The 12,500-nt window shown below is 47.5% G+C and overlaps 3 non-coding genes across 3 annotated transcripts; all 3 read left to right on the top strand.

The window, feature by feature from the left end:
• The first annotated feature begins 1,293 nt into the window (after positions 1-1,293).
• Positions 1,294-1,375, top strand: trnas-uga (transfer RNA serine (anticodon UGA)). The gene has a single exon. It is a non-coding gene; the product is annotated as a tRNA-Ser (tRNA).
• A 572-nt stretch (positions 1,376-1,947) lies between these two features.
• Positions 1,948-2,029, top strand: trnas-aga (transfer RNA serine (anticodon AGA)). The gene has a single exon. It is a non-coding gene; the product is annotated as a tRNA-Ser (tRNA).
• Positions 2,030-4,393: 2,364 nt separating this feature from the next.
• trnas-uga (transfer RNA serine (anticodon UGA)) lies at positions 4,394-4,475 on the top strand. The gene has a single exon. It is a non-coding gene; the product is annotated as a tRNA-Ser (tRNA).
• The last annotated feature ends 8,025 nt before the right edge of the window (positions 4,476-12,500 follow it).

The raw sequence follows: 12,500 nt of genomic DNA, 5'->3' as shown, positions 1-12,500 counted from the left end.
GGATGAGACATGGCAGCCTGATTTCTCCTCAGTGGGAGCGCTGTTTTACCCGCTTGCAGGGCTAGCTTGCAATCTCCGCTTGCTGACTGAGCTGGGTTGGTTGCAAGTAGGACAGGCATCAGTGTTGGACACAAACTGAGCAGAAATTGGTCTACTCCCGTAGTCGTGGCCGAGTGGTTAAGGCAATGACCTAGAAATCCATTGGGGTCTCCCCGCGCAGGTTTGAATCCTGCTGACTACGCTGTTTGCTGAAGGCCATGAGGCAAAGCATCCATGCATTTTTCACTGTCCTCGCACTTATTTGCGAAATGTCCAGTCCCTCTACGATGGACAAACACGCCGCTGCTGCTTCTTGTATCCGACTCCAGGGGTTGTCTTGGGTGAGCCAGTGGCACGCCGTGATCGTATAGTGGTTAGTACTCTGCATTGTGGCCGCAGCAACCCCGGGTCTAATCCGTGTCACGGCAACCCTTTGCCGTTGAGTATATGGGAAGACTTGAAATCCATTGGGGTCTCCCTGCGCAGGTTCGAACTCTGCTGACTACGGGAGGGATTTGCAGTATTGCTTTAGCTTTCTGTGACGGTAATTGTGCCTTCTATGGTCCTTCGCTCTCTGTGCCATAACTGCTTCTAGCTTTCATCCTCGTGACACCTGCTTCTCTTCTGGGCAGCTTGTTGTAAAACTGCTGTTTTATAAAAGGTGAGAAGCCAGTGCTCCACAAGAGCCTGGATAGTTCAGTCGGTAGAGCATCAGACTTTTAATTTGAGGGTCCAGGGTTCAAGTCCCTGTTAGGGTGAAGGTCTGTCTGCTTTTGGCGGAGTCACCTTGCTATCACTACGGTCCATCTCTTCTTCTGAATCTGTACTGGAGCTGTGTTCCTTCCTGCTCCAGGGTATCAGTGCACCTCCCTTGTTGGGCACACCTGATTCTGATGGTCAGCTCGTTAGGAAAGCGCGCTCACAGAGTGAGTAGAATAAGACAGACCTCCGAATTGTGCATTTTTCACGGTCCTCGCACTTATTTGCGAAATGTCCAGTCCCTCTTCGATGGACAAACACGCCGCTGCTGCTTCTTGTATCCGGGCTTCAGGGGTTCTCTTGGGTTAGCTAGTGGCACGCCGTGATCGTGTAGTGATTAGTACTCTGCGTTGTGGCCGCAGCAACCCTTTGCCGTTGAGTATACGGGAAGGTTGAAAATTTTTTACCACCTCATCTTTCTGCGTGATTTTGTTTCTGAAGCTTGGCCTGTGCAGGGCGCCATCGGACAAGGGGGCTTGCTTTCTAACATCAGGCGTAGTCGTGGCCGAGAGGTTAAGGCGATGGACTTGAAATCCATTGGGGTCTCCCCGCGCAGGTTCGAACCCTGCCGACTACGGGAGGGCTTTGCAGTATTGCTTTAGCTTTCTGTGACGATAATTGTGCCTTCTATGGTCCTTTGCTCTCTGTGCCATAACTGCTTCTAGCTTTCATCCTCGTGACACCTGCGTCTCTTCTTGGCAGCTTGTTGTAAAACTGTCAGGGTTCAAGTCCCTGTTCGGGCGAAGGTCTGTCTGCTTTTGGCGGAGTCACCTTGCTATTACTACGGTCCATCTCTTCTTCGGAATCTGTACTGGATCGGTTTTCCTTCCTGCTCCAGGGTATCAGTGCATCTCCCTTGTTCGGCACACATGATTCTGATGGTCAGCCCTTTAGGAAAGAGTGCTCACAGAGTGAGTAGAATAAGACAGACTTCCCAATTGTGCAGTGCTGTCGGTCCCCAGGGCCAGTACTGAAAAACCCCATTACATAGGATGAGACATGGCAGGCTGATTTCTCCTCAGTGGGACCGCTGTTTTACCCGCTTGCAGGGCTAGCTTGCAATCTCCGCTTGCTGACTGAGCTGGGTTGGTTGCAAGTAGGTCAGGCAGCAGTGTTGGACACAAACTGAGCAGAAATTGGTCTACTGCCGTAGTCGTGGCCGAGTGGTTAAGGCGATGGACTAGAAATCCATTGGGGTCTCCCCGCGCAGGTTCGAATCGTGCCGACTACGCTGTTTGCTGAAGGCCATGAGGCAAAGCATCCATGCATTTTTCATGGTGCTCGCACTTATTTGCGAAATGTCCAGTCCCTCCTCAATGGACAAACACGCCGCTGCTGCTTCTTGTATCCGGGCTCCAGGGGTTGTCTTGGGTGTGCCAGTGGCACGCCGTGATCGTATAGTGGTTAGTACTCAGTGTTGTGGCCGCAGCAACCCCAGTTCGAATCCGGGTCACGGCAACCCTTTGCCGTTGAGTATACGGGAAGGCTGAAAAATTTTTACCACCTCATCTTTCTGCGTGATTTTGTTTCTGAAGATTGGCCTGTGCAGGGCGCCACCAGACAAGGGGGCTTGCTTTCTAACATTAGGCGTAGTCGTGGCCGAGAGGTTAAGGCGATGGACTTGAAATCCTTTGGGGTCTCCCTGCGCAGGTTCGAACTCTGCCAACTACGGGAGGGATTTGCAGTATTGCTTTAGCTTTCTGTGACGGTAATTGTGCCTTCTATGGCCCTTCGCTCTCTGTGCCATAACTGCTTCTAGCTTTCATCCTTGTGACACCTGCGTCTCTTCTGGGCAGCTTGTTGTAAAACTGCTGCTTTATAAAAGGTGAGAAGCCAGTGCTCCAGAAGAGCCTCGATAGCTCAGTCGGTAGAGCATCAGACTTTTAATCTGAGGGTCCAGGGTTCAAGTCCCTTTTAGGGTGAAGGTCTGTCTGCTTTTGGCGGAGTCACCTTGCTATCACTACGGTCCATCTCTTCTTCTGAATCTGTACTGGAGCGATGTTCCTTCCTGCTCCAGGGTATCAGTGCACCTCCCTTGTTTGGCACACCTGATTCTGATGGTCAGCTCGTTAGGAAAGCGCGCTCACAGAGTGAGTAGAATAAGACAGACCTCCGAATTGTGCAGTGCTGTCGGTCCCCAGGCCCAGAACTGAAAAACCCCATTACATAGGATGAGACATGGCAGCCTGATTTCTCATCAGTGGGACTGCTGTTTTACCCGCTTCCAGGGCTAGCTTACAATCTCGGCTTGCTAGGTTGCAAGTAGGTCAGGCAGCAATGTGACACACAACAGGGCAGAAGGTGGTCTGCTTAATTCAAGTCCCTGTTTGGGCGAAGGTCAGTCTACTTTTTGGAGGCCTCAGCTTGCTATCACTACGGGTCCATCTCTTCTGCTGACTCTGTATTAGAGCGATGTTCCTTCCTTCTCCCGGGGATCAGTGCATCTCACTTGTTCGGCACACATGATTCTGATGGTCAGCCCTTTAGGAAAGAGTGCTCACAGAGTGAGTAGAATAAGACAGACCTCCCATTTGTGCAGTGCTGTCGGTCCCCAGGGCCAGTACTGAAAAACCCCATTACATAGGATGAGACATGGCAGCCTGATTTCTCCTCAGTGGGACTGCTGTTTTAGCCGCTTCCAGGGCTAGCTTACAATCTCCTCCTGCTAGATTGCAAGTAGGTCAGGCAGCAGTGTTACACACAACATGGCAGAAGGTGGTCTGCTTAATTCAAGTCCCTGTTTGGGCGAAGGTCAGTCTTCTTTTTGTAGGCCTCAGCTTGCTATCCCTACGGTCCATCTCTTCTGCTGACTCTGTACTAGAGCGATGTTCCTTCCTGCTCCCGGGGATCAGTGCATCTCCCTTGTTCGGCACACCTGATTCTGATGGTCAGCCCTTTAGTAAAGAGTGCTCACAGAGTGAGTAGAATAAGACAGACTTCCCAATTGTGCAGTGCTGTCGGTCCCCAGGGTCAGTACTGAAAAACCCCATTACATAGGATGAGACATGGCAGGCTGATTTCTCCTCAGTGGGAATGCTGTTTTACCCGCTTGCAGGGCTAGCTTGCAATCTCCGCTTGCTGACTGAGCTGGGTTGGTTGCATGTAGGTCAGGCAGCAGTGTTGGACACAAACTGAGCAGAAATTTGTCTACTCCCGTTGTCGTGGCCGAGTGGTTAAGGCGATGGACTAGAAATGCATTGGGGTCTCCCCTCGCAAGTTCAAATCCTGCTGACTAAACTGTTTGCTGAAGGCCATGAGGCAAAGCATCCATGCATTTTTCATGGTCCTCGCACTTATTTGCGAAATGTCCAGTCCCTCTTCGATGGACAAACACGCCGCTGCTGCTTCTTGTATCCGGGCTCCAGGGGTTCTCTTGGGTGAGCCAGTGGCACGCCGTGATCGTATAGTGGTTAATACTCTGCGTTGTGGCCGCAGCAACCCCAGTTCGAATCAGGGTCATGGCAACCATTTGCCGTTGAGTATACTGGAAGGTTGAAAATGTTTTACCACCTCATCTTTCTGCGTGATTTTGTTTCTGAAGCTTGGCCTGTCCAGGGCGCCATCAGACAAGGGGGCTTGCTTTCAAACATTAGGCGTAGTCGTGGCCGAGAGGTTAAGGCGATGGACTTGAAATCCATTGGGGTCTCCCTGCGCAGGTTCGAACTCTGCCGACTACGGGAGGGATTTGCAGTATTGCTTTAGCTTTCTGTGACTGTAATTGTGCCATCTATGGTCCTTCGCTCTCTGTGCCATAACTATTTCTAGCGTTCATCCTTGTGACACCTGCGTCTCTTCTGGGCAGCTTGTTGTAAAATTGCTGCTTTATAAAAGGTGAGAAGCCTGTGCTCCACAAGAGCCTGGATAGCTCAGTCGGTAGAGCATGAGACTTTTAATCTGAGGGTCCAGGATTCAAGTCCCTGTTAGGGTGAAGTCTATCTGCTTTTGGAGGAGTCACCTTGCTATCACTACGGTCCATCTCTTCTTCTGAATCTGTACTGGAGCGGTGTTCCTTCCTGCTCCAGGGTATCATTGCACCTCCCTTGTTTGGCACACCTGATTCTGATGGTCAGCTCGTTAGGAAAGCGCGCTCACAGAGTGAGTAGAATAAGACAGACCTCCGAAATGTGCAGTGCTGTCGGTCCCCAGGCCCAGCACTGAAAAACCCCATTACATAGGATGAGACATGGCAGTCTGATTTCTCCTCAGTGGGACTGCTGTTTTACCCGCTTCCAGGGCTAGCTTACAATCTCGGCTTGCTAGGTTGCAAGTAGGTCAGGCAGCAATGTGACACACAACAGGGCAGAAGGTGGTCTGCTTAATTCAAGTCCCTGTTTGGGCGAAGGTCAGTCTACTTTTTGGAGGGCTCAGCTTGCTATCACTACGGGTCCATCTCTTCTACTGACTCTGTATTAGAGCGATGTTCCTTCCTTCTCCCGGGGATCAGTGCATCTCCCTTGTTCGGCACACATGATTCTGATGGTCAGCCCTTTAGGAAAGAGTGCTCACGGAGTGAGTAGAATAAGAAAGACCTCCCATTTGTGCAGTGCTGTCGGTCCCCAGGGCCAGTACTGAAAAAACCCCATTACATAGGATGAGACATGGCAGCCTGATTTCTCCTCAGTGGGACCGCTTTTTTACACGCTTGCAGGGCTAGCTTGCAATCTCCGCTTGCTGACTGAGCTGGGTTGGTTGCAAGTAGGTCAGGCAGCAGTGTTGGACACAAACTGAGCAGAAATTTGTCTACTCCCGTAGTCGTGGCCGAGTGGTTAAGGCGATGGACTAAAAATCCATTGGGGTCTCCCGGCGCAGGTTCGAATCCTCATTCTTTTACCACCTCATCTTTCTGCGTGATTTTGTTTCTGAAGCTTGGCCTGTGCAGGGCGAAACCAGACAAGGGGGCTTGCTTTCTAACATTAGGCGTAGTCGTGGCCGTACCTTCCAGCGATCGGACGGCTTAACACTTCCTAACACTTCCTAACAACATTTGAATACTTCCGAACAAGGTCGCAACAATTCCTAACAAAGTCAGAACGAAAGTCCGAACACATCCTAAATTAATCCGAACAGTTCCTAACGCAAATCCGAAACTTTCGAACAGATGGGGCAAAGGAGCCAATCAATTCCTACCGAGAGGAAATAGCCAATCAGCAAGTTGACATGCCAATCTCGCCGCTGATTGGCTGAATGAGTTTCGTGATATTCCAGCTGTTTGTAACTCACTGGACATCTGCTATGCGGAGATTCAAGGTAAGCGTTATCACAATACAAATCCGTGACATCAGTGTTATCCTATTTGTTCAAACATTAATTCATGATTTGGAATAAAGATTATTCTGATCGTTCTACGCTTGCGTAGCAAGGCAAGCTAACTTAACGTATCGCTAACTGATGCTTGTTAAGCCTTCGATTCATAACAAGTTTTTATTTTCTATATCTTTGCAAGAATTTCATTTCATCATTCAGTATTCCAAGTATCCATTCCCTATTTTATTTCAGTCATGACTGAGTGATTCTTTACTGAATGTATTTAAATATTTTACTATTCCACGTATTCATTAAATATCTAGTTTTTCCCCCTTTCTTACTTTATATACAAACACAGTTTTTATAATTATACATCAAAAGCTATTTGCAATTTTTTGCAAGTAGGAACATATTTACTGCAGAAAACTATTAACCTGCCACATATTTCACCACTCAACATGTCTGCTTTTGTATACTTGATGTGATTCTATATATATATATATATATATATATATATATATATATATATATATATATATATATATATATATATATATACTGTATATGTGTGTGTGTGTGTGTGTGTGTATAAATATAAAACTCCAATAAACTCCTTTCTACTGTTGCTATATTAACACATATTTAACCACATTGATTTGTTCCCCATTATTGTTCAGATATGACCAAAACAGGCAAATCCTCTGCTTATTGGAACGACATCTGCCACAGGTATGCCCAGGGCACCTTCCAGTTCAGTACAGGAAAAAGGCCTGGAAGCAGAAAATGGAAGGAGGTCCTGGAGCGGATTGATGCCTGTCCCCTGCATAGGGGGAATAAGGTGGACCTGTTTGGCAGGCACATAGTGTGCACTTGTGGGTTCCATAAGGTAGGTATACGATATAATATATCAAAGGCATGATAAGTCCCTGTATCGTGTAATACACTATTTTATGCACCAACCCCTGATATATTCTCAGAATATATTCTCAGTACAGTTCTGCAGAGTAATTGGTGTAATTATTTAACATGAATAGTAAGACCTTCTTTTGTTCCTAATATTAATTTTCTCCCAGTCAACAGATAAGGTCTTGATTGAGTCAGGGCCTAAGGTAAAGGCAGGCGGCAGCTCAGAGGAGACCGGGACATCACAGGAAGTACATGGGGTGAAATGTTCTCTGTGTAGTGTGGTTGTGGAGGCAGAGAAGTTCTCCGGCAACCTCTCTGACCACCACATTGAAGAGAGGTGTGACAGCTGTGGGGTCAGGGTCCAGGGTGCCGTCAGACTCCTCCAACACATTGAGTCGAGCCATTATGGGGCTCTATTGGCTCCACGTGTCAGTCCTTCAAAAAATCCCACACCATCTCCTTGCCCCTCACCATCTCCATGGCTGCCTCCACCTCCACAGCACTTGCCGTCTCCAATGCCAGTACCAGTGTCTCCATCCCCAGGGCCCACTCAATTCCCACACCACTCTCCAGCTCCAAAGCCCTCACCACCACCTCCATGGTGCTCTCCATCTCCACAGCCCACTCCATCCTCACATCCAGTACCCTCACTGCAGCCTACACCATCTCTGCCTCAGGCTATTACTGACTGGGAGAGCTTTCTTCGCAGTCAGTTCAAGAGAGTCCTCCAGCCAGCAGATTGGGTGTGGATTGCCAAGTGCCTCTATGAGCCCACAGGGCAGCTGAGACAGAAGATCCAGGTGAACTGGTTTTATCCATCGATGCAGCCCAAGCCATGTCCTCATGAGCCCGAGTGGTACTTCCGACAGAGGATGTTCTTGTGGGCACCAATGAGGATGTGGGACATTCCTCTTAAATGCCCACAGTGTGGCCGGAAGATGCACCATTCAGGAATTTACCCGAAGGTCAGGGAGGTGATTGACATGGATAGCCGCTATTACCTTGTGGGTGGGGACTATCCACGCTGCAGTGCATGCAAGTTGCCAGTATGCCCATGGAGCCAGGACATCCTTTCACAACTGGATGTGGCACACAGGACCATGTTTCCAGCGGTGCTGACCACTCAGCTAGCCCTGGACAGGAAATGTGTGACTTTACTCAGGCCAAGGACCAGTGGTAACAGTTCCTCCTACTTCCAGTCAGCAGTAGAGGAAGCCCACAGTGAGGAGTGGGCATGACGCACCATCCAGTACCTCTCTAATTGTGAGCATCATTTGAGAAAGGTTACCCTGGTCCAATCTGCAACGGCACCTGCCTTTTCTGCACCCGCACCCTTCAGGCCACTTCCACTCGCCCAGTGGTTTGAGACTGTCCACTCCAACGATATCCTCAGCCATTTGGACGAGATGAAGGGGGTGATTACCTCCACCTATGGCCGAATCCTGAAGATGGATTCTACAAAGAAGGTACAATACATGAAGGTTTCAGCATGAGGTTTATTTTCAGCCAGAAAGAATTTCAACATGATGAAAAATGTTGTGTTATATACATTTGTGTTATATATATATTATAATGTACCATAACAAATCAAAGAAAATGTATAATTAAGCTTGTCAGAATGTCTTTATTTTTCCTTCTTTTTGTTTTTCAGATCACCAAAAAGCTGGCTGGTGGCATTGGGGACACGGCTGCATGGATGACCAACATTGGCAATGAGCTCGGCCAGGTTCTGAACAGTGTTCTGACAACAGCTGAAGGCGCAGGACTGGAGGAGCTTTGCCAGGGTGTCGTCAAACGCTACCAGAATGCTGGCGAGCAAGAGCCCGAGGTCATCTATGTTGACCGGGATTGCTGCAGTCAGTCAGGTGAGATTTTCAAATTACTACTTTATCAAATGTGCACTGCAATATATTTTATAAAATTAATAGTGGTGTAAAAAAAGTTCCCCTTTCCTTATTGGTGATGGTAATTAATTAGTATTATTTTTACAGCCAGTGTATTAAAAATTGTAATAAAATATATTGACTGAAAAGTATGTTTGAAATTAAATCAAATGCATGTTTTTTATTTTTTCTCCTCCACAGGTGCATCTTCAGTGTTAAAACTTTTTCGACCATGGAAGTCTATTGTAAGGCTAGATATCTTCCATTTTATGAGAAGATTCAACTGTGGCCTTACTACAGAGCACCACCCTCTCTATGGTACCTTTTGTTCAAAACTTTCCTCCTGTATCTTTGAGTGGGATCAGGAGGATGTGAGAGAACTTAAGGCTGCCAAGAGAGGGGAGTGGAAGTGCAGCCATGGTGGAAAGGCTTCCACTGAGGCTCAGCTCATGGCCAGCATCAGCCCAGGTGAACTCGCGAAGCACTGTAGGCGGCGGACACGCAGGTCTGAGGAGATCCGGGCCATGATTTCAGGGCTGCTGGAATCAGTGTGGGAGCTAACTGACACTACAGGGTTTCGCCTGGTTAACCCTGACAGCATGCACCATGTCTGGGAGATGCAACAAAAACACCTCGAGTGCATCCAGGACCCTCCACATGTAGAGTTGTACACAAAGACGGGGACACTCCAGAAGGGTGGCAAAGTCCTAAACGTGCTTAGGTGTGGCAGGGGGTCATAATCGCTGGAGAGTTTTCACCGCCACCAGTGTGCCTTCATTCCTGGTAAATTCTGAATATTAAATTGCAGTATGTTTTGTAGATTTTTACGTTGAAAAGATCGCTATTGTGTCAACAACAGAACCCTGGGTGCTACCTGGATTTGGCTTGTTTTCATGGAATTTACTATCAGTCTCATTATTATGTGTTACTGTTCTATAACTGTGTCATTAAATTTGTATGTCCTCAGTTTAAAATAATTGCTGACTGAATCTGTGCATTTTCATTCTTAGGATGGAGATGCAATGCCATGCACACACAAATGTACATGTTAGAGGGGGCCTCGAGGTGGAACATGAGCCGGGCAAAAGAAGCTGTATCTGTGGTGGGGGCCTCAACCCTAAGGACATTTGATGTCTGCACAATGTCTCATTTAAACAGCATGAGCCAACGGGTCCTTGGTCGGGCTTTGATGCCAGAATTTAACCCTCCAGGAAAACCCACTGGTAAGATATCTCACAGGAAAATGCTGAGCATTGGAGTATTTCTCTCTCTCCTGTGTTTGTTTGTTTGTGTGTGTGTGTGAGTGTGTGTGTCCTCTCCCCATTAACAATGTGGTACAAATTATTGCAGGGGAGCGCATTGCAGTGGAGTACTTGTTGGCCCAGTCCAATAGAGGCGACCAGTTGATTGCACACCACAATGACATGCCTGAAGTCCCCCCAGAGGAGCCCGAAGAGGATAGTGAAATTGACACGACTGTGTGCCATGCAGCTGACCTTAGGGCTGATGACTCTCCAGTAGCTGTCGTGCAGGTCCAGGTGACAAGTCAGGTGGATGACACTGAACCCAAATCCCCAGATGAGGAGGTCACTGAGGAAGAGGAGGATGACACTGCAAGTCCTAGCACATCAAGCCAGGTAATATTGCTATCCTGTACTATTTTTTACTTTTAAAAAAAATGTATCTGGTACAGTGCAAAACGCCTATTGTCACCAATGTGTAAAGTTAAAATATATGCATGTACAATGCAAAATAATTATTACAACACCGTATATGTTTATTGGACTGTGTTTGGCATTTTTCTCAATTTCCAGAGTACACAGTGTGATTCCAGAGGTGTCTTGGGCTGGGAGGCAGTTGATGCCCTGGCAGCCTATTTGGTTGGCCTAAACCGAACGATCACTGCCTTGTCATCACAAGAGGAGGCCAACATAGTCCAGCTGTACATGGCTCTGCATGCCATGGACAAGGTACCATCAAAATATAGCCAGAGGGTTAAGAAGAAGGCTTTGACAGGACCTTGGAGAGCATCCAGGAAGCAGAGTGGCTCTGCTCCAGGACAGCAGGCAGCAGAGAGGTAATTTGACTATTTGGATCGTCACTAGTTTATAACCCAGTATACAGTTCAGATTATATCATCTTTCTTTTCCATAGATTGTTCATGACTCATGGGCAGGCAGCTCAGGACCCTGAAGTCCACAGGGTCTGTGAATGTGTTTGCCTAAGGCTTTTGAAAGAGTTTCAGCAAGCACGGAACAGGCCCAGGGACACACAAGGAAAAACTCTGCCAATTCCACAATCTATTGTGGTGGTATACAGCCACTTAAAGCAGCTGATGGAGGACAGCAGAGAGGTTCTAGGACAGACTAACCTTGTTCTGGTCCCGATAAACACCACTACTGTCTCCTCGTGGTGAGTCTTGTTTTATGCGATACTTTTGCACAATCACAGTAGTATATCAAGATTGTACTTATAAAACCTTCTTGTACATGCTTTTAAAAATTATGCTACAGGAAGTAAAGACAATGGGCTTTTATTCACTTAAATTGCTAATTTAAGATGAAGAATTTTTCTCTTGCAGGCTACTAAAAAGACAGAAACGTGTAGACAGAGACATGCTTCTGCAGGGTACTGCACTGCCCAAACAAGTATATTTGGCAAAGGAGGCTCTTCCTGAAGTGCGCGAACTTCCAGCTGTTGCTGCACAGCATGGGCATGAGGCCATGGTATTTCAGGATTCAGCAAATCAGGAGGGAGAGGCCTTCATTCGTAAAGCGTATCTCCAACAGGTGCCCAATGCCCACCCCTCCTCCTGGATCTTACTCTGCATTTCCCATATACCCACCAGCACCAAACTTTGCATTCCCCCCTGGGTCCTACCCACCCTTTCCCAGCTGCCAACCAGGTCTACCACTGCCTCATTCTACCCAATTCCATCCCCCTCCCCAATTCCAGCCACCTTCCCAATTCCAGCCCCCTCCCCAAATTCCAGCCACCTTCCCAATTCCAGCCACCTCCCCAATTCCAGCCGCCTCCCCAATTCCAGCCCCCTCCCCAATTCCAGCAGCCTCATACATTGCCATCACAAACTTGTCCCTCTACTCAGCCCAGGCAGCGCACATGGAGAAGGCAGAAAGCTGCCCAAGAGGATGAGGAGCGAGTGGCTAGAGGTGAACCACCACGGAAACGACTAGCAAAGGATATATATCACTATATCTGCAAGCAGTGTGGGCTGGCAAAAAATAAGACAACTGGCCACACTCAGCTGAAGGGCCGGTGGTATTGTCCAGCCTCAGGCCTCTCTGTTGCACAGTGGAGGGAGAATGTACAGGGAGTTCTTTGATTTTTTTTTCATTGGTGTATATAGTAATGTATATAGTTAGGTTTTTATATAGTTGCATATGTTGTGCTGTGTGTGTGTTGTGCTGTGAACATTTTGTTTTTAGTTGCTGTTTCCAGTGTTTAATTTGCAGTGTTTGTAAAAAAAAAAGAAAGACACAACTCTTGTGGTGTAATAGTAACACATCCACCCTTTGGGTGGAAGATTCCAGGTGCAAGTCCTGGCAAGAGTGTGTGGTGTGTTTGTCAGATTATTATTATTATAATTATTTTTTTTTATTAAAAATATAGTCAAAAACCAATCAAACACTTTACTTAAATCCTTTGTGA

This window comes from Carassius carassius, chromosome 18, assembly GCF_963082965.1.
Source record: "Carassius carassius chromosome 18, fCarCar2.1, whole genome shotgun sequence".
NCBI lineage: Eukaryota > Metazoa > Chordata > Actinopteri > Cypriniformes > Cyprinidae > Carassius > Carassius carassius.
Note: the sequence above shows the minus strand (reverse complement) of the source record. Positions and strands in the feature narration are given on the sequence as shown.